Here is a 22122-nt window from a genome sequence, read left to right as displayed (position 1 = left end):
AGAAGAGCTTCCCCTGCGGCCGCAAGGAGAGCTTCAGGAAGGCTGGCTGGGCTGGAAGGTGAGCAGGGGAGGGGAGGGGGTGGGGGAGTAACAAAGGTCACAGGAAGGGGAGGGTGGGGGGTAACAAAGGGCACAGGAGGGGAGGGGGGGTAACAAAGGGCACAGGAGGGGAGGGGGGGTTACAAAGGGCACAGGAGGGGAGGGGGGTAACAAAGGGCACAGGAGGGGAGGGGAGGGGGTGGGGGGTAACAAAGGGCACAGGAGGGGAGGGGAGGGGGTGGGGGGGTAACAAAGGTCACAGGAGGGGAGGGGATGGGGTGGGGGGGTAACCAAGGTCACAGGAAGGGGAGGGTGGGGGGTAACAAAGGGCACAGGAGGGGAGGGGGGTAACAAAGGGCACAGGAGGGGAGGGGGCAAAGAGGTCACAGGAAGGGGAGGGGGGTAACAAAGGGCACAGGAGGGGAGGGGGCTAAGAGGTCACAGGAAGGGGAGGGGGGGTAACAAAGGGCACAGGAGGGGAGGGGGCTAAGAGGTCACAGGAAGGGGAGGTGGCTAAAGAGGGAACGGGAGGGGGCTAAAGAGGGCACAGGAAGGGAGGGTGCTACATAAGGGCACAGGAGGGGAAGGGGCTAAAAAGCACACAGGAGGACAGGGGGCAAAATAGGGCACAGAAGGGGAGGGGCACCTATCAGTCTGCCCACCCACCCACACAGGTAACAACAAGTATGTATGTCAGTGGGAGTGTGTCTGTCTGTGTCATGCTGTGTGTGTGTCTGTCTGTGTCATGCTGTGTGTGTGTCTGTCTGTGTCATGCTGTGTGTGTGTCTGTCTGTGTCACGCTGTGTGTGTTTCTGTGTCATGCTGTGTGTGTGTGTGTGTCATGCTGTGTGTGTGTCTGTGTCATGCTGTGTGTGTGTCTGTGTCATGCTGTGTGTGTGTCTGTGTCATGGTGTGTGTGTCTGTGTCGTGTGTGTGTCTCTGTGTCACTGTGTGTCTGTATCATGGTGTGTGTCTGTCTGTGTCATGGTGTGTGTATGTCTGTCATGGTGTGTGTGTGTCAGTCGTAGTGTCTGTGTGTGTTTGTAAAAATAGTGTTTTACTCACTTTTTTTTTTCCAACGTCATGCTGGTCTCTGCCTCTATGACTGAGATCATCAAGCTTGATGATCTCAGCCAATCCGCACTGACACAGGAAGCGCCTCTAGTGACCGTCTGAGTGTCTGTCACTAGAGGTGTCACTAGGAAGCAATGTAAACACTGCCTTTTCTCTGAAAAGTCAGTGTTTACAGTGTTTACATTGTGTTTACATTCAAAAGCATGCAGGGACAGGCTATAGACACCAGAACCACTACATTAAGCTGTGTGTGTGTGCGCCTGCTAGTGAGTTTGCTTGCTTGCATGTGTGTGTGTGTCTGCTAGTGAGTGAGCTTGTGTTTTTATGTCAATGAGCTTGTGTATATTAGTGAAATTGTTTGTCTATGAGGCTGTGTATCAATGAGCTTGTGTGTGTCAGTGAGATTGTCTGTGTCTGCATGTGAGTATGCTTACTGTATAATTAAATGTTTTACTCTGAAAGGACCAATATATTATATTAGAAAAAGCAATATATATATATATATATATATATATATATATATGTGTGTGTGTGTGTATATATATAATTACTCAATCATCTGGGGTGGCAAGCCTTACATATTACATGCGACAATATATGGCGCAATGACTTATGGGGCTGGCATAGATTTTTTTTCCCAGGGCTGCTTTGTATCCCCAGTCCGGCCCTGGGTACTGTTGATACAGATAAAAAAAAAAAATAATGTTTGTATTTAGCTAACAGTAAAATGTATAATGACTATAATATCATCATTGAAAGGGCAGTTTTTTTAGTGAAACAGTATCTTTGGACAGGGTTTGTGACTAAGTGGCTGCTAAAAGACAGAACATACCCCATTTATTTTGAATACACTGGGTTGTCTACGTTTGTAAATGGTCATGGTGGGGGTAGTTTTCATTCCTAGGATGCCATACAGTCTCAAAGGCAACATATTTGTTTAAAAACTGAAATGGGCAGGGGGGCGGAGCCTGGCTGTGGAGCTGAGCAGACACATTATCTGTGGGCTCCTGAGACTGGGCCCGGTTAACGGCTGAAATTGTGGGTAAATCACCTAATCTTGAACCCCAACATGCCACATCCTGAACCACAGAAACTGGTGAACCGGGGGACACCTTGCATGCCCATAGTGCCCGCTGGAATTCCTGGGCTGAGGCCTGGGGCCTACACAAAGCAGAACAGGGGAGAGACGGCCGCTCTCCCGACTCATGAACGCACACAATATCCACAGCACTCAGCTACCCTCCACCCCCTTAGGACCGGTGGGGGTTATCCCGGTCCCAATCTTCCAACACAGCATACCTCTGTGGACCCCAAATGTGGGCACAAGCCCCAACCGCACACCAAACCTGCAGGCCGCTCTCCACTCTTAAATGGCTGACGCACAATCCAATGGCGCACATGTGCCTCCAGAGTACAGCTTTAACACTAACGAGCCACTGATCACCCGCTTAAACAAGCTGTTCGATACTTTCTGGGCACGGATTGAGGCCCAACACGCAGCTACACTGCCGCGACTGCAGGAGAGCTGGAACACGAAGGGACGACAGAGCGGTGGCGGCCGGAGTGGGACTGGGCCATCCTCGGGCAAAACTTTGAGAAAGCAATCCGTAACTCTCCACGCTAGCCCATCTGGGCCAAAGGCCACCAGGGGAACGACCCCAGCGCATCTACCACGCAGGCAGAGACCTCCCCGCCGTAGGCGGCGCAACAACACCATGGCCTCCAGACCTGTCCCAATAGGGAAGGACCCGATCTTCAGAAGCCCCCCGAGTCCGTGGCTACAGGATGCTGGCCTTGCTACAGGCCCGGAGCTGGAGGGCACACCCGGTTTGCTCATGGCCGTCCACCATGTTCTGTGGATTCCTAGCGCCGCCGGCACAGATCCCACCTGAAGGAATAGGGTGACTAACCATCCTGCGGGCGGTCAACCTCACATTCATAAAAGGACGCTGCCCAGACACACATGGACGCTGACCTCGTATGTCATAATGCCTCATGCTTATTTTATGTTTCTTATTATTTTCAAGCACATGTGTACAAACAGAGCATGACCTTTATAACCTACTGCTCATGATACTGCTTAACCAGCCACCTTATGCCCTAAACCATGAAGTCTCGGTACTTGCTACCACCTATATGGCTGTCTTACACAGCATGAGCCACCTAGGGTTAACTCTGATCAGCATTTTGTTGGACTGAGACACCCAACCCGCAACCTATCGCTTGTGCTTTGTATAGTCGCGTAGCGATTACACCCGACCCGATCTTAACCACTGCTGGATTAACCACTCCTATCACTTCAGGCATATAGAGTGTACGTGTCTATACTGTGTCCACGGAGATATGATTAATACTCTTTATACATGGTTTACGCTTAGTAACCATCTTGTCAGTCTCGTCAGCCTGTTTATACAGCTATCAGTCAGCTACTGACTTATCGAATGCATGTTTATTTACAACCTTAACCTAATCAGTAGCACAGCCTGGTTGTAGACCAACTGTTTAACTCTTAATATCACATCTAGCCCGCCATCTAACCATCCCACATATAATTCACCAAGCCTGTATATGTGCTAGATGGAACAGACTGGAACCTTCATAAATGTTAACTCTTGTTCATACTATTATAAAATTGTGCTTATATAATCTACTACTCCAAATTGTACTGCAAATGTCGAACCTGTGGATTGCCCTCGGGGTACCTCAGGTCTGTATGTGTTAACTTCATGCACAGCAAAAATACAAAAAAAAAAACTGAAATGGGCAAACCCTAGAATACAAATATGTCTGTTTTATTGCAGTAACAGCTAAGGGTATTAGGACATTCACAGTTGAAATGCTATGCAGAATTTGGAAAAAAAACTAAATGTCTTAATTTCTCAAATTTTGTTAGATTTTACTCATATTAAATTATGTTTCATATATAAATATTTGATGTGAAATAAAAGCCCTGTTTCTCCTAAACACAATGATATATAATAAGTGTGGGTGCATTTAAAAATAGGTAAATTATGGTTGAACAGGGGGTGGAGCCTGACCGCGAGCCGGAGCGGACGCAACATAGAAACATAGAATGTGACGGCAGATAAGAACCATTCAGCCCATCTATTCTGCCCAATTTTCTAAATACTTTCATTAGCCTCTGGCCTTATCTTATAGTTAGGATAGCCTCCCACGCATGCTTAAACTCCTTTACTGTGTTAACCTCTACCACTTCAGCTGGAAGGCTATTCCATGCATCCACTACCCTCTCAGTAAAGTAATACTTCCTGATATTATTTTTAAACCTTTGTCCCTCTAATGTAAGACTATGTCCTCTTGTTGCAACGCTGAATCGCTCCCAACTAAAAACTGCTTAAAAGTCTAATATTTGAGGCTTCAAACCCTCAAATATCCTACTCGTGACCAGGGGCACTAGCTGAGCACAACCAAGATACCCCCATGCCGTTTGTATACCCAGCGCGGGTGAATCGGCGGAAACGCAGTCCTTAGGCCTGCAGATCCACAGCAGCCCTAGATTGGTCGGCATTACTGAGCGGATTTGAACCGCCAGAGGATCAGGAGGTGGAAGACTTCCCCACAGCTCGCATACCTGCCCCTGCATCGATGGGACGACTTTTCCAAAAACCACCACCGGAATCGCCATCGGGGTCCAGGGACATAGAAGCCATGCTGCAATGACAACCGCCTCCCAAAATGGCAGGAGCAGCAGACCACTAAGCCACCAAGGTACCAGCAGACCCCATACCACCTGACTTACCTCCAGAGTGGGCGCAAACAACCATGGGGCATCCCAACGTGTCGGCCCCAGTTACTCAACGGAACTTGATCTAGTTACGGAAATCAAGAGCATGCTGGCAACCAATGTGGCAGCCATTAAGGTGGACGTGCAACCTGTCACTGACAGGGTGAATTCCACGGAAGACGACATCTCAGACATTAAACTGTCATCCCTACAGGACTGATATTGGCCTTAAAAGCCCAGCAACAAGCACTCTTTCTCCACTACATAGCCCTAGATGATAAGACATGATTTAACCACCTTAAGCTCAGGGGGATACCTGACACTGTCACACTCGATGAGCTACCTCACTATATGAGACGATTCGTGGCCTCCTTACTGCCGACGCATGCAAAAAATTTAACATAGACGGGATATACTGCCTACGATCTTTGGGCAGAACAGCCCAAACATGGTTCAAGATGTGATTGTACACTGCGCCACGTTCCAAGACAAAAGAATCCTGATGACGGCAGTCCGGGGCAAGATGCCACTAACATTTGAAGGAACAAGCCTCTCCATCTATTAAGATCTAACCAGATCCACGCTACATTGGCGCAGATCGCCGAACCCAGTCACCAACATCCTAAGAGAAGTGGGAATAAAATACCACTGGAGATCACACATAAGATTCCTGGTGGTCACACATAATATTTCCATACTGGCTGAGTTCCCGGCCTTCTGTAAATCCCTGGCCCTCCCCTTTTCTAAACAGGATACCAACCAATGTTCTGCACCAGATACCTCACTTCCCCGAGAGATGATTTGCGCAGCAGAAGCCAGAACTTGTTTGCCTTGACTTATACCCAGTTTATGTGTTTCCTTACTTTAGAAAGCCTCCTGGCCAGCGACTGTATGCACTGGCGCCTAGAATATTGAGGCCTTGCCCCTCTGAGAAGGAGTGTATTGCCACTTCATTGCTAGTCTGTACACCTCTCACCCCACCCCACCCCCCCCCCCCCCCACCCGACCTCTTGGTTAAGGACACATTTAGAAGTAGGCCATATGTCCACATCCCTTCTGGGTTGCACTTAAGCTCTCCTGTACCACATGGCCATTCTCCCTAAGCATTTCACACACTCCTGATAACATACTAATGTTGGTTCGCAATTCCTGTGATACATACCAGGTTACTGGCTAATGTACAACCTGTTTTTGCATGCATCACTTTTATCTTACTTTCTTTGTGTAACACGACCTACATTGCTGCGATAAAAAAGAACATTTCAATAAAAAGAGATTGACCAAAAAAATAAAAAAAATTATGGTTGAACAGACAAATAGTCAATTTCTAGGTTTTATTTTGGTTCAAAACTTGTACAATTGCCTCTGTCCTTAAGGAGTTAATAATCTTGTGCCAGTAATCGTGAATTGTTTTTTTGTTTATTACATCAGAATCAAGGATCCTCATGGAGCTCCTGACCTTGCCCACTGGTGTTGCCTTGCTTGTTTTTGGACATACAGGATTATAAGACTTGGGATCAGGTGCAGTTAGACTGTCATTAATTTAGAGACAGATTAGTGAGAGCCCACATACAGGAAGGAGGGGCCCTTTAAATGTAGATTTACACAATGAAACCACAGACACAATGTGTTATATACAAGGAGCCTGGGTTTCCTGAGAGGTTCCAGTGCAATTTGCTGCTTGCTAAATTGCCCCCCCCCCCGCCTGCATGGTAGGGTGCACCCATTGCACTAAGGGCCCTCCATTCACATCCCAGTTCATTAACGATCCCCAAACCAAAATAAGATGCAAGTTTGTGTCTGAACCGTGAGAAACTGCCAAATTCTGAAACATATGTATTTATCAAAGTTTTATCTTTGTTACTGAAACCAAGGCTGTCAGCTGTAGTCCTGATACGCAGACTTAATTAAAAGCTGCTCTCTTCACAGCAGTTGCACATTTAGCTTTCTTCTGTGTAACCGTTTGCAAGCCAAGGAACATTTCATCCATTGTATTGAGATGAAAGTATGCAGCCCTGAAAGGGTTAGTTTTTTTTGGCAGCTAGTTTCCCTGGTGATGGCAAGTGACAGATCTAAGCACCCGTCATTGCACATTCGCTGCCACCCCCCTCAAACCTTGACATTCAGGGTCTGAGTTTCAATTTGCAAGCTATTTGCAGATGTGATATTACTGTGACATTTGGAGACATCCACCTGTTCCCCTACGCACGGCTCGGATGGCGAGCGATTCCAGAGATGATAGTGATAGGGTGGCCGTGCCAAGGAATAATATGTGGAAGAGACGAAAAATGTTTATTATCTTCCGTGGAGAATGGAAAACAAAAAGATAAAATAAAACCAGAATACATTATATCAGAGTGGAACCTTCACTGTGATTAAAGTAAAATTGGTTGATAAGTCTTTACTCCGTGTTGAAGACAGCATCTTGGTCATTCTGGTTTCTTTATTGTGAATAAAATCCACAATATTTAGTACCGGTTTGGATTAGGACATATTAAATCAGATTTCTATAGACCCTAAACTATTCAACAACAACCCCCAACTTGGTGAAGAAGAGCTCTAGCAGTTAGTATTTACACACAGTGGCAGACACTGCTACACCGGCAGCATGCCACTGAGTCCATTAAGGGAGCACTCAGGAGGGCGGAATGCACAGTCCAACTCCTCTATAGGGAACACTAACGCCAGCTGTTGTGCCAGAGTTGCCACAAGACACTGCTGGTATACATGCTGCAATCTGTGGGTAAGTGCGAATATTAACGTCTCCGAGATCCCACCATACGTGCTGAGAAGACGCAGAGAGCATTACTAACACTGTATATATCTGCACTCCAAACTTCCCTTTTCGTTCATTGCAATCATGAGCAAGAGAAGCTTAGAAGATAAGGTGTAGATCATAGTTTTAATCCTAGTGTCCATTTTCCCTACAATAAAATAGAAGTGAGTTACACAGGAACCAAGCAGACATAGCTCACTCAGGGAATGTGGACTCAGAATTCTGGATTCCATCTAGCAGGGTGAATGAGAGAAACAGACATAGCACACTAAGTGAATGCGGACTCAGAATTCTGGATTCCATCTAGCAGGGGGAATGAGAGAAGCAGACATAGTGCACTCAGGGAACATGGACTCAGAATTCTGGATTTAATCTAGCAGGTTGAATGAGAGAAACAGACATAGTGCACTCAGGGAATGCGGACTCAGAATTCTGGATTCCATCTAGCAGGGTGAATGAGAGAAGCAGACATAGTGCACTCAGAGAACATGGACTCAGAATTCTGGATTCCCTCTAGCAGGGTAAATGAGATAAGCAGACATAGTGCACTCAGGGGATGTGGACTCAGAATTCTGGATTCCATCTAGCAGGGTGAATGAAAGAAGCAGACATAGTGCAGTCAGGCAACATGGACTCAGAATTATGGATTCCCTCTGGCCGGGTAAATAAGATATGGAGACATAGTGCACTCAGGGGATGTGGACTCATAATTCTGGATTCCATCTAACAGGGTGAATGAAAGAAGCAAACATAGTGCAGTCAGGCAACATGGACTCAGAATTCTGGATTCCATCTAGCAGGGTGAATGAGAGAAGCAGACATAGTGCACTCAAGAACATGGACTCAGAATTCTGGATTACCTCTAGTAGGGTAAATGAGATAAGCAGACATAGTGCACTCAGGAAATGTGGACTCAGAATCCTGGATTACCTCTGGCAGGGCAAATGAGATAAGCAGACATAGTGCACTCAGGGAATATGGACTCAGAATTCTGGGTTTCATCTAGCAGGGTGAATGAGAGAAGCAGACATAGTGCACTCAGGGAAAGTGGACTCAGAATTCTGGATTCCCTCTAGGAGGGTGAATGAGAGAAGCAAACATAGTGCACTCAGGGGATGTGGACTTAGTGTAACGGACCGTTTCAGCAGACAAGGGGTAAAAATCAGTTTAGGCGATAATCCCCTTTTCACAGACAGGCACAGCTACTGTAGAAGCACCAAAACTCACGAATTGGATATAGGTGAATGCACCAAACTCCCGAACTGCATACACGGGAATAAGGTAGCACTCCAAACTCCCGAACTGGAACCTCACGAATTGCTGCTAGCAGACGAACAGGAAAAGCTCCCAAGCGGCTTACACTCCTGGCAGTCAGTCCCTATCAGCATACAGTGAATCCCCCCAAGAACGAGACAAGGCTCCGTGTTGAGGGTCAAGCAGTGGTCTGTTTATTGAGGGCTACCTGCCCCTGTATTTATGCAGGTCTCCCACCTGGTGGACACTCCCCTAGGGGACCAGATGGAAGACTGTAACAATGGACAGACATGTAGCATTTCAGGACATACAGCAGTAAAACATCCCCACAATGCATCCTGGCTTCCTCCCCTCTGTCCTGGAGAAGTAATTCAATTATCTCCCAGGACAAAGGCAAAACTCCATTACACACGTGGGGACACAAAGACAGACTATCACTTTAAAATACATAAAGTCAAATTTTATACATAAAATACAGACATGTAACATATCCCCAGATAGCTCAGGTCTGAGTGCACATTATTAGGTGAATGGCACTCAGACCACACGAATACAGTTTAATTGCCATGGAGCCAAAGTCTTTAATTACACTAATATGCTCCATGGCATGGCTATCTGGGTTAAAACATTCCTCCAACACAAAATACCGAATTTCCATGCATTCACCAAATCCATACGAATTAGAACCAGGGGCTGGAGGTTCAGCGGTGCCTGCACGTAAAAGTGTCCGATTTTGGTGCATGAAAGCCGGGCAGAAAAGTGCAGTCTGCCCGGGGAGCTCCAGAACACCGCCACCTAGCGGCCGCTAAGTGTAACAGCAGCCACCCAGTAACAATCATTTAAGCTGCGGTTAACCGCAGCTTCAGGGAGGTAAATAGGAGGCACACTCCAGCTTCTGGGTGGCCAATTAACAGCGCCGGCCAGCTTCCCACGGCTCTGGGGAGGTTGCAAACAGGCTGTTTGTTCGGTAGATAGAATCTACCGAACGGCTGTGCAGAAAGGGAGAAATAAATCCTTCTGCACAGTAAAATTAACCCTTTAGCTGCCGGTCCATAATCCAAAGGCAGCAGGCGGGCAACCAGGCTCCTCCAATGCAATGTGGCGAGATTGGTCTCGTCACACTTAGAATTCTGCATTCCATCTAGCAGGGTAAATGAGAAAAGGATACATAGTGCAATCAGGGAATGTGGACTCAGAATTCTGGATTCCATCTAGCATGGTGAATGAGAGAAGCAGACATAGTGCACTCAGGGAACATGGACTTAGAATTCTGGATTCCATCTAGCAGGGTAAATGAGATAAGGATACATAGTGCACTCAGGGAATGTGGACTCAGAATTCTGGATTCCCTCTTTCAGGGTGAATGAGAGAAACAGACATTATGCACTCAGGGAACATGGACTTAGAATTCTGGATTCCATCTAGCAGGGTAAATGAGATAAGGATACATAGTGCACTCAGGGAATGTGGACTCAGAATTCTGGATTCCCTCTAGCATGGTGAATGAGAGAAGCAGACATAGTGCACTCAGGGAACATGGACTTAGAATTCTGGATTCTATCTAGCAGGGTAAATGAGAAAAGGATACATAGTGCACTCAGGGAATGTGGACTCCGAATTCTGGATTCCCTCTTTCAGGGTGAATGAGAGAAACAGACATAATGCACTCAGGGAATGTGGACTCAGAATTCTGGATTCCCTCTTTCAGGGTGAATGAGAGAAACAGACATAATGCACTCAGAGAACATGGACTCAGAATTCTGGATTCCCTCTAGGAGGGGGAATGTGAGAAGCAGACATAGTGCACTCAGAGAATGTGGACTCAGAATTCTGGATTCCCTCTTTCAGGGTGAATGAGAGAAACAGACATAGTGCACTCAGAGAACATGGACTCAGAATTCTGGATTCCCTCTAGGAGGGTGAATGTGAGAAGCAGACATAGTGCACTCAGGGTATGTGGACTTAGAATTCTGGATTCCCTCTTTCAGGGTGAATGAGATAAGGATACACTTAGGGAATGTGGACTCAGTAGTGTGAATTATTTATAAATCAACATGTCTAACAGTGCTTAATCACAATCAGGAGGAAAATGTGTGAGAGGGTTAACTAAATTAAATATATAGAAGAGATGTAAACCATTCTACAAAACATCTCTAATAACATTAAAATGAAATAGTTTCTTCCCTAAATCCTGAGAAGTGGAAAATCAGAAATCTCAGGGTCTCTCACAAAAGAATTGGGCGGAACCTCCCACTAGATACAGAATCCTTGCCACACACAGATACACCTACATTAACTGTCATACATGTTATGGAAACATACACAGAATACCGCTGTCAGGCGCACATACCCAGATGCACAGTATCAGGCACACACAAACACACACTGTTAGCAGGGCCAAATTAAGAGCCAAGTGGGCCTGGTGCTGACAATTATGACGGGCCTAATTAGAGAATCATATCGACCAAAAACAGTAAAACACTCCCAAGCGTTATGTATCTGATGGAGATGGTGATGTAGTGAGTGTAGAAGAAAGGGGACATGCCACAGTGTTAGAGAGACCAAAGTCAGCATTACCTTAAAGGATCACTATAGGGTTAGGAACACAAACATGAATTCATGACCCTATAGTGTTAACACCACCATCTGGCCCCCCTGGGCCCTCGTGCCACCATAAATATAGCAAAATCTTACTATATTCAAGCCTGAAGCTGTAACTCTGCATGCTGTTAGACTCATAAAAGCAAGCAGTCTGCTGACATCATTAGAAGTGGTGGCCTGATCCAATCACTGTGCTTCCCCATAGGATTGGCTGAGACTGACAAAAAGGCAGATCAGGGTCAGAGCCAGCATGATTCAAACACAGTCCTGGCCAATCAGCATCTCCTTATAGAGATGAATTGAATTAATGAATCTCTATGAGGAAAGTTCAGTGTCTGCATGCAGAGGGAGGAGATACTGAATGTTTGGATGCATTTTAGGCAGCCATGACCAAGGAGGGTTCTCTAACAGCCATCTAAGGAGTGGCCAGTGAAGTTATCCCTAAGGCTGTAATGTAAACACTGCATTTTCTCTGAAAAGACAGTGTTTACAGCAAAAAGCCTGACGGTAATGATTCTACTCACCAGAACAAATTCAATAAGCTGTAGTTGTTCTGGTGACTATAGTGTCCCTTTAACTATATTCATTGTCAGCCAGTCCACACAAGTTTTGTTCCCATACATCCCTCTTAATTTTCCATACTTAAGTAAGAGTATGTGAAAAGTAGTTAGGGTTGCCACCTTTCTTGGAAAAACATACCGGCCTTATTAATTTGCATAATTAAATATGTGTGGGTGACATCACATGATGTAAATCACAAGGAGTGACATAAGAGAAAATGCTGTAAAATCACCAAAAAACTACTTAGTTTGATTCTGCTGTATAGATGGATTCCTCCTAGTGCCCCCATGTCTCCCAGTGCCCTCATGACTCAGTGCCCCCATGTGTCGATTACTCCATGTCTCAGTGTTCCTATGTATCAGTGTCTCAGTGCCCCATATCTCCCAGTGTCCCCTAGTGTCGTGTCCCAGTGATCCTATGTATCACAGTGTCTCAATGACCCATGTCTCCCTGTGTCCCCATGTATCCCAGGGTCCCCATGTCACTAGGACACTAGAAAGACGAGGAGACCTGGGGACACGGGGAGACCTAGGGACACGGAGACACCAGTGACACTGGGAGACTAGGGGACTCTAGCTGGGACACATGGGGACACTGGGAAAATAGGGGACACTTGAAGACATGGGGACACAGACACCAGGGACACAGACACTAGAGACACTGGCTGGGGGACATGGTGACACTGAGACATGAGGGCCATAGACACTAGGGACACTAGCTTGGAGACATGGGGACATTGTGACACTTGAGGCACTGAGAGACATGGAGGCACTAGGAGACATGGGGACAGTGAGACACTGGCAGACTGGGGGCACTGGGAGACTAGGGGTCACTGGGAGACTAGGGGGCACTGAGACACCAGGGACACTGGCTGGGAGACATGGGGACACTGTGTCCCCATGTGTCTGTGTCATAATGTCTCCCAATGTGTCTTAGTGTCTCAGTGTATGTCTCCTTGCAGCCTTTCCCCCCATCCCTTACTTCCCTGAGCTGTAGGCTGTCTCTGCACGGTGGGAGTTGCTGTCTGGACTCTCTGTAGCTGCACCCCTGCAGATCAGTGAGTATAGATAGGCAGGGAGGGATATGCTGGAACTTCTTATCCCTGTCTGTCTCCACATACAGCGACCCCTACTGGCCAGTGCTGGCATTGCATAGTAATCTCTTGTTTATACTGAGAAAAATACCAGCATTTGTATTGCCAGTATCACTGCAATATTGGCACCAGTCAGGCAGCCTCAAATACTGGCTGTGCCAATAAAATAAATGAAAGGTGGAATCCCTAAGAGTAGTGTGTGAAAATGTTTTTTTTAAATCAATGGGCCTATTCCATGGGCCTGGGCCTGGGCCTGGAGCTGCAGCTCCATCAGCCCCTATGTTAATCCGGCCCTGACTGTTAGACACACAGATGTGCCCGCACAGAGTGTCAAACAAATACACAGTTGAACAGTATACACAATACACACTCGCAGCCACCGAATCATAAAAACACACTGTCAAACTGATACACAATCAGACATACACACTCATTGTTAGATACAGAAACACTGGTAAACTGACATACTGACAAACACACATACACAGTCAGACACTAACATACGCAGATTTCTTACCCATTGCTCCCCATCCCAGGCAATCCCGCCTCAGATGCCATGTATTACTGTGGTGGAATCTCGGTAAAAATATATTTAGTAGGCCGAGATTACCACGTGGCATGTGTACGTGCATATGCTGACGTATCGATCAGTTGGTTGCACGAGGCAAGATACGATCAGTAGTGTACCGAGCATGTGCAAGAATACAGGATATAGTATTCCCCTCCTCCATTGTGCTGGACAGGCAATGCGGTCAAGCAGGAAGTTAATTCTTATTTGTATTGATTGGTCAATAGAATGTGCGGGTGGAGCTTAATATGGGAGGAGTTATGTGCCTATATAAGGAGCCTGCACTATTGTCCGGGGCTCAGAACTTGCTGTATTTTGGTGACATTAGTCCCTCTGAGTCCCGATCGGTGATCCAATAAAGAATCTCTTCCTTCCTGAAGAAACATGTGTCCATCTCTCTGTGCTTGGCTTCCGTCAGTTTCTCCGGTATCATTTGGTGCATTGGCCGGGAAGCTCATCGTTCAACGGTAGCTGAGAGGCAGAGGCGTGAGACGGTCTATCTTTGCCCACGTTCTCTACGGCTGCACCCCTGAACTTCTGCGTGGACCTCCCTTCGTCTCGGCGCCACTGGTCTGTTGTCCAGGAGATCATCGGCCTCTACGGAAGAAGTGCTTGGGTGTCCCCGTCGATGAGTGTGAACTCAGGTTCAGGAACGAGGAGGTAAGACAACTGCTGTTTTAGACGGCAGACCCACTAGGGGTATACCGATTGTGCGGTAGGCCCAAAAGGGGTTTAAATCTGTGTATGGAATCTGCCCCCTCTGTCGGAGGGAAGGAGCGAAGGCGCACCGCTCAATCGAACGCTCTTTAGTAAGACCGTTTGATTTGGTTTGGAGTCAGGCGGGGTCCTGTGTAAATAGCCCTAGCCGGACACCGGTGTCTTGTCTAGACTAGCGTTCTAGGGTGTATAGTACGTTCGCTAGGTCGGAGGGACCGGGAGACTAAGCGGCGCCTGTGTAAATTCGGTTCGCTAGATCTCAACCTATCTTGGCTAAGTGGGAAGGCATGTAAATTTGGAACCCACTAGATTTTTGATAGAGTAAATAGACTAAGAGGGTTCTGTTGTAAATTCCGCCCTCTAGTTCGCTATATGTGGTGCTTGGGCAGTGTGGCTAACCAAAACGGGTGTACATAGTTTTAGGTAGTCCATTCAAGTTACTGGCCAATAGTTTAGTTGGGATTGTATATGTGTTAAAGATTGTTAGTAAAGTGTATATCTTGTTAGATAGCGCAAGCTCAGCCGTCTAGCGAGAGTGTTAATAGTGTGTTGCTGTATCATAGTGCACGGTACCATAACCCTGTATATTTACTGACACTGTATATAAGTACTAATCATTGTCGTCCATTGCATGTTTAACACCATAACCACTAATAAATGTATTGTGACCTTAAATTGTGCTTTGACCTGTGCTAACCGTACTGTAACCGCTATTTGTAAAAGACGATGTTACTGGGGTGTGTTATAGACGGGTAATTCATATATAGAGAATTATAGCGTGGGTGACTGTATAGTTTCGCCAAAGGGCATAATATTGATTATTTAGTGACTGGTGTAACAGCTGTGTGTGTACGGGAATTCCCTGAGTGTTTATTGTGTTATTGTGTACGTTTCACTTGGTAACCGTACCACGTGGTGCTGTTGCCAGAGGAAACGGGTGTGACTGTTGAATAGAACGCGTGCATAGTATTCGTTGTCAACGACGTTCCATTGATAAGTATGGGCGCGTCGGAGTCAACGATTTTGGATCCCTTAGGTTGTATGGTAAAGCATTTTAAAAAGGGATTTAAAACATGTGATTTTGGGGTTAAAATGTCTCCTGTACGTTTGGTCACTTTGTGCACTAGGGAGTGGCCTATTTTGGTTGCGGCATGGCCGCCACGTGGTAGTTTGGATCCAACCCTGATACAGCGTGTACACGTGGCTGTGTCAGGTAGGCCTGAACTTTACGGACAGTTTCCATATATTGATTGTTGGAGACAGGCCGTAAACGACTCGCCAAAATGGATTCAGATATGCCACGAGGAGCAATGTCGCCTCATGGTGGCCAGGACTTGTTTGTCCACTAGGACTGTGGTTAGGCCCATTTTGGACACGCCCCCTGAGTCCGAGATCCCTTTGCCGCCCCCTTACTTCCCTACAGGAAGAGGTGACGCGAGTGCAGGAAGTTCTATACCCCTTCCCTCATTGCCCTCATCCACTTCCGCTTCCTCCTCCAGTACAGAATCCACCCCCCCTCGTATTAAACCTCCCCTTCCGGAACCAGAACCAACCCCCGTTAGATCTGAATATCCTGATTTGGCGCCACTTCAAACTTCCGGTCAAGCTTCTTCTAGCTCGGCTGGGAGTATTCTATTTACTAGCTTTTCCCAAAATCAAGCTCCCACATCCTCATGCCTTATTTCCCCCCGACTGGAACCCATAACTGATGCCCCTCCACGTAGCCCTATACTAACCCGACAACTGACCGGTACCCAACAACTTAGACATTATCAGATGCCTCTTCGTCTGAATCCTGGCTCAGCCTATCTCGATGCCGCAGGTCAAATGGCACATGCTGACCCAGTCTTCGTATATGTCCCGTTCACAACTACCGATCTCTTGAATTGGAAGACCCACAATTCCTCGTACACAGAGAAACCACAAGCTATGACCGATCTGTTCACCTCGATAGTTCAGACACATAATCCGACATGGGCTGATTGCCAGCAGTTATTAATGACATTGTTTAATAATGAGGAAAGGACAAGGATTAACCAAGCGGCCATTAAAGCGCTAGAGGATAGAGCCCGTGCTTTAAATCAAGCCAATCCGGCAGCATGGGCCGCAACACATTATCCTAACACCGATCCCGACTGGAATGTTAATGGCGCAGATATGGTTCAGCTCAAAGCCTATAGAGACGCTATAATTGCTGGCATGAAAGCCGGAGGGAAGAAAGCTATTAATATGTCGAAGACAGTTGAGGTGATTCAGAAAAGTGATGAAGCGCCCAGTGTCTTTTATGACCGATTATTGGAGGCATACCGCTTGTATACCCCCTTTAATCCGGAAGACGCAGATAATTCCCGAATGGTAAACTCCGCCTTTGTCAGCCAAGCTTACGGAGATATTAAGCGCAAGCTACAAAAGTTAGAAGGGTTTGCAGGAATGTCTATCACCCAACTAATGGAGGTAGCAAATAAAGTATATATGAACAGGGAAACAGAGACAAAGAAAGAGGAAGAGCGCAAGATGCGTTAAAAGGCTGATATGCTAGCGATCGCAGGCGTAGATAGACGGGGCCCAGATAGAGGCGATAGTAGATGGAATAGGGAGCCTTTGAGTAGGAGTCAGTGCGCGTATTGCAAGGAAGAAGGGCATTGGAGAAACGAGTGTCCGCAAAGAGAGCAGTATGAGAGAGACCTACCCAGGGCAGGTTACGGAAACTTTAGAGGCAGAGCGAGAGGTAGAGGAGGCCCCGGAGGGAGCAATGGTAATAGAGGGAGTAACGGGAACAGAGGAAGTGTAAGGGAAGATAGGTATTATCCAGCAGCGCAAAGGTCCCGTGATAGAGAAGGTAGGGACTTTGTAGGATTGGCTGACACGGTCATGGAGGACTATTGATACCGACCGGGCTCCATCCCCCTTGGTCGAGCGGAGCCTATGGTCGATGTATCAATAGGGGGAAAAAGGAGTGCGTTCATGATCGACACTGGTGCTGAACATTCGGTGGTGACTGACCTAGTTGCTCCTCCATCTGGAAGAACTATTACTGTAATAGGAGCAACTGGAAGAAGTGCTGCAAAACCGGTTCTTAAAAGTCGACTCTGTACATTGGGAGGCCACGTAGTAAAACATCAATTCCTTTATATGCCTGAATGTCCAGTCCGATTGCTGGGACGTGATATGCTATCTAAGTTACAAGTGCAGATTACGTTCCTACCAAATGGAACAACATCCTTAAAGTTTAATGGACCTTCAGGTATTATGACATTATCCGTACCAAAGGAAGAAGAGTGGCGACTTTATACAGCATTGACTAGCCAAAACCCTAGGAGTGATGAATCCTTATTCACCATACCAGGAGTTTGGGCAGAGAACAACCCACCAGGACTGGCCCGCAATATTCCACCTATTAAAATCGAACTAAAACTTGGGGTTTATCCAGTAAGCCTAAGACAATATCACATCCCGCAGAAGGCTAAGAAGAACATCCAATCTTATCTGGATAAGTTCATACGGTATGGTATCCTAAAATTCTGTACTTCCCCCTGGAACACCCCATTGCTGCCTGTTCAAAAGCCCGGTACAGATGAGTATCGACCTGTGCAGGACTTGAGAGCAGTCAATGATGCGGTTGTTAGCATACATCCAGTTGTACCCAATCCATATAACCTGCTTGCTTTAATTCCGGGCGGGGCTACTTATTTTACAGTCTTAGACCTCAAAGATGCCTTCTTTTGCCTCCGAATTGCTGCAGAAAGTCAATGTATCTTCGCTTTCCAATGGGAAAACGCTGTAACGGGCTCAAAACGCCAAATGACCTGGACAAGACTGCCCCAAGGGTTTAAAAATTCACCTACCCTATTTGGTTCAGCTCTAAGTCAAGATCTACTGGATTTCGAGTCCATCCCAGGAGAGTGTGTATTGTTACAATATGTAGATGACTTGTTGATAGCAGCAGTTACAAAGGAAATATGTCAGCAAGCAACGCACGATCTACTACACATTCTCTGGAAGGCAGGATACAAGGTGTCTAGAAAGAAGGCTCAGTTGTGTTTGCCAACTGTCAAATATCTGGGATTCCATATCTCTGAAGGTCAAAGAATTATGGGGCCAGAGAGAAAAGAAGCTGTGTGCCAAATACCGATACCCAAGAATAGAAGACAAGTGCGAGAATTCTTGGGGGCAGCAGGCTTCTGTAGGATATGGATTCCCAGCTACGCGATACTGGCAAAACCTCTGTATGCAGCTATCAAAGGTACAGAGCACGACCCCTTCTTATGGACTCAAGAACAAAACGGCATTTGAAGATGTGAAGAAGGCTTTGATGAGTGCCCCAGCATTAGGTCTACCTGATCACACACGACCATTCTACCTGTATGTACATGAGCAAAGAAGAATGGCTGTGGGAGTATTGACACAGTACTTGGGATCATGGCAAAGACCTGTTGCCTACATGTCTAAACAACTGGATGCAGTGGCCAGCGGACTTCCACCTTGTCTAAGAGCCGTAGCTGCAGCCGCCCTGCTAGTAGCTGAAGCCGATAAACTCACTCTGGGTCAAGAACTTTATGTACGAGTCCCACATGCAGTACAGACGTTGTTGGATTACAAAGGAAATCATTGGTTTAGTAACAGCCGTATGACCAAGTATCAAGCAATGTTGTGTGAAAACCCAAGAGTGCATTTAGAGACTGTAAACACCTTAAATCCAGCTACCCTTTTGCCACAACCTACTGAAAGTCAACATGATTGTTTGGAAGTAATGGATGAAGTATTTTCAAGTAGACCAGATCTTCGTGATTTTCCCATCCAGAACCCCGATGTTCAATATTACACCGACGGCAGTAGTTATGTGAAAGAAGAGATCCGCTATGCAGGATATGCAGTAACAACGATAGACAAGGTGATAGAAGCTCGGCCACTGGCAAAAGGAACATCAGCACAAAAGGCAGAATTGATAGCACTGACACGAGCGTTACAATTGGCTGAAGGTTTAAGAGTGAACATCTACACGGACTCCAAGTATGCGTTTTTAACCACTCATGCCCACGGAGCTTTGTATAAAGAAAGAGGACTATTGAATTCAGAAGGCAAGGAAATCAAGTACGCAGCTGAAATCCTACAACTATTGGAAGCAGTGTGGGAGCCGAAAGAAGTCGGTATTATACATTGTCGAGCGCATCTGAGAGGAGATGGTGATGTAACCAAAGGAAAAATGATGGCAGATAGTGCAGCTAAGCGTGCCGCTGAATCGGGAAGACAAGAGTATGTGGGGCATATAGCTGCTCTTATACCAACTCCACTGTCTCAATGGACTCCAGTTTATACAGCTCAAGAAGAGGAGTGGTTAAAGACTGAACCTGGAAAGTATTTGGAGAACAAATGGTATCAGTTAGAAGATGGAAGAATAGTCATTCCAGCATCACTAGCGGTAGAAATTGTCCAAAACTATCACAACGGGACACATTCTGGGAGAGACAGCACAGAAGAATCTCTCAGAAAACATTTCTACATACCAAGATTGTCCAACTTGACTCAGGCCATTGTACGAAGATGTGTAACGTGTGCTAAAAATAATGCAAGGCAAGGACCAGTAAAGCCACCAGGAGTCCAGTTTATGGGGGGACTCCCCATGTCCGATTTACAAATTGACTATACAGTGATGCCTAAATCTGGTGGACATCGCTACCTGCTGGTAGTTGTGTGTACCTATTCAGGCTGGGTAGAAGCATGTCCTACTCGTACGGAGAAAGCAGGAGAAGTTGTGAGATTCCTGTTACGAGAAATAATACCCCGATATGGACTACCCTGCTCTATAGGATCGGACAATGGTCCAGCTTTTGTTCATCAGTGCCTACAACAACTGACTCATATGCTTGGTATAAAGTGGAGGCTTCATACGGCATATGGAGCAGAACTCCATTCCCTGCAGCCCTTACATCCTGGAAGCTGAGGTGCCTTCGCACGGACGAAGACTGAGGATGACGACAAAAGATGTGTTTCTAATAATGTTTTTATATGTGTATTTTTATATTCAGGAAGGTAGAGGTACCGACACTCCTAGCTGTGAGGTATGCATTAAGACTACAAGAACAGGTAACCATATTTCCCAAACCCTAATTTGGCATTCGCAATACGAGTGTAAAGGAGATGTATCAAGATGTAGATACTTAAATATAGAATATAGTGTGTGCCATTTAGGAGTAGGAGAACCTAAGTGCTTCAGTCCAGAGTATCAACCTCGTACAATTTGGTTGACTCTCAGGAATGGAGATCCTCAGGGGACCCTAATTAATAAGACGGTATTAGAATCCGTACATTCTTCGGGTGTTCTGCTATTTGATGCGTGTAAGGCGATATCAAGTGGTAGAAAGCCGTGGAATGTATGTGGGGATCTTAGATGGGAGAGGACGTATGGGTCTAACGATAAATATATTTGTCCCAGTAGTAAAAATAAGTATGTGAGCCCTAGATGCCCAAATAGAGATTATAACTTTTGCCCATATTGGTCTTGTGTGGGGTGGGCAACTTGGGGACAGACAGTAGACAAGGACATGATTGTGACTAAGTTGCCTACTAGTCCATATTGTAAGTCTATGGAATGCAATCCAGTCCATATACTTATAAATAACCCCGACAAGTTCTTAGATAAATATGGTAATTTATTTGGGTTTCAAATATATGGATACGGTATCCTCCCAAACTCATCAAGTATACCATTCCTTTTATGAAGAGATGAGCATAGATAATAAGATCCCCCATAATGCTAAAAACCTGTTCATTGATTTAGCCGAAAGTATTGCCGGTAGTCTTAATGTTACCAACTGCTATGTGTGTGGAGGTACTAACATGGGAGACCAATGGCCTTGGGAAGCAAAGGAGGTAATGTCCGGTTCTGAGGCAGTTGACCAATTAATATCTACACAAGACGATTATCATATGAGTGTTAGAGGTAAATCTGAGTGGAGATTAAAGACCTCCATCATAGGTTATGTTTGCATAGCAAGGAAAGGAATGATGTATAATACTTCTGTAGGAGAATTAACTTGTCTAGGGCAAAAAGCTTATGATGATGATACGAAGAATACAACTTGGTGGTCGGCTTCAAATGTCTCAGAACCATCTAACCCGTTTGCTAGATACGCCAATTTAAAGGATGTGTGGTTTGATTTATCCATCACATCTAACTGGAGAGCCCCAGCAAATTTGTACTGGATCTGTGGTAAGAAAGCCTATTCGGAGTTGCCACAGGACTGGGAAGGGGCATGTGTGTTGGGTATGCTCAAACCATCCTTCTTCTTGTTACCTATTGAAACAGGTGAGACTTTAGGTGTTAAAGTGTATGATGTGAATCATAGGAAGAAAAGGGGACCCATAGAGATAGGCGCCTGGGAAGATAATGAATGGCCTCCCCAGCGTATTATAGATTACTATGGGCCAGCCACGTGGGCAGAGGATGGTACCTTTGGTTATAGAACCCCAATTTATATGCTCAACCGTATTATAAGATTACAGGCAGTGGTTGAGATCATTACTAACGAGTCATCACAAGCGCTCAATCTTCTAGCGAAGCATAATACCAGGATGAGGACAGCAGTATACCAAAATAGATTCGCCTTGGATTACCTTTTGGCAGTAGAGGGAGGTGTATGTGGGAAGTTTAACCTGAGCAATTGCTGTCTTCAAATAGATGATGAAGGGCAAGC

This window comes from Pelobates fuscus, chromosome 6 (assembly GCF_036172605.1).
Source record: "Pelobates fuscus isolate aPelFus1 chromosome 6, aPelFus1.pri, whole genome shotgun sequence".
Taxonomy (NCBI): domain Eukaryota; kingdom Metazoa; phylum Chordata; class Amphibia; order Anura; family Pelobatidae; genus Pelobates; species Pelobates fuscus.
Note: the sequence above shows the minus strand (reverse complement) of the source record.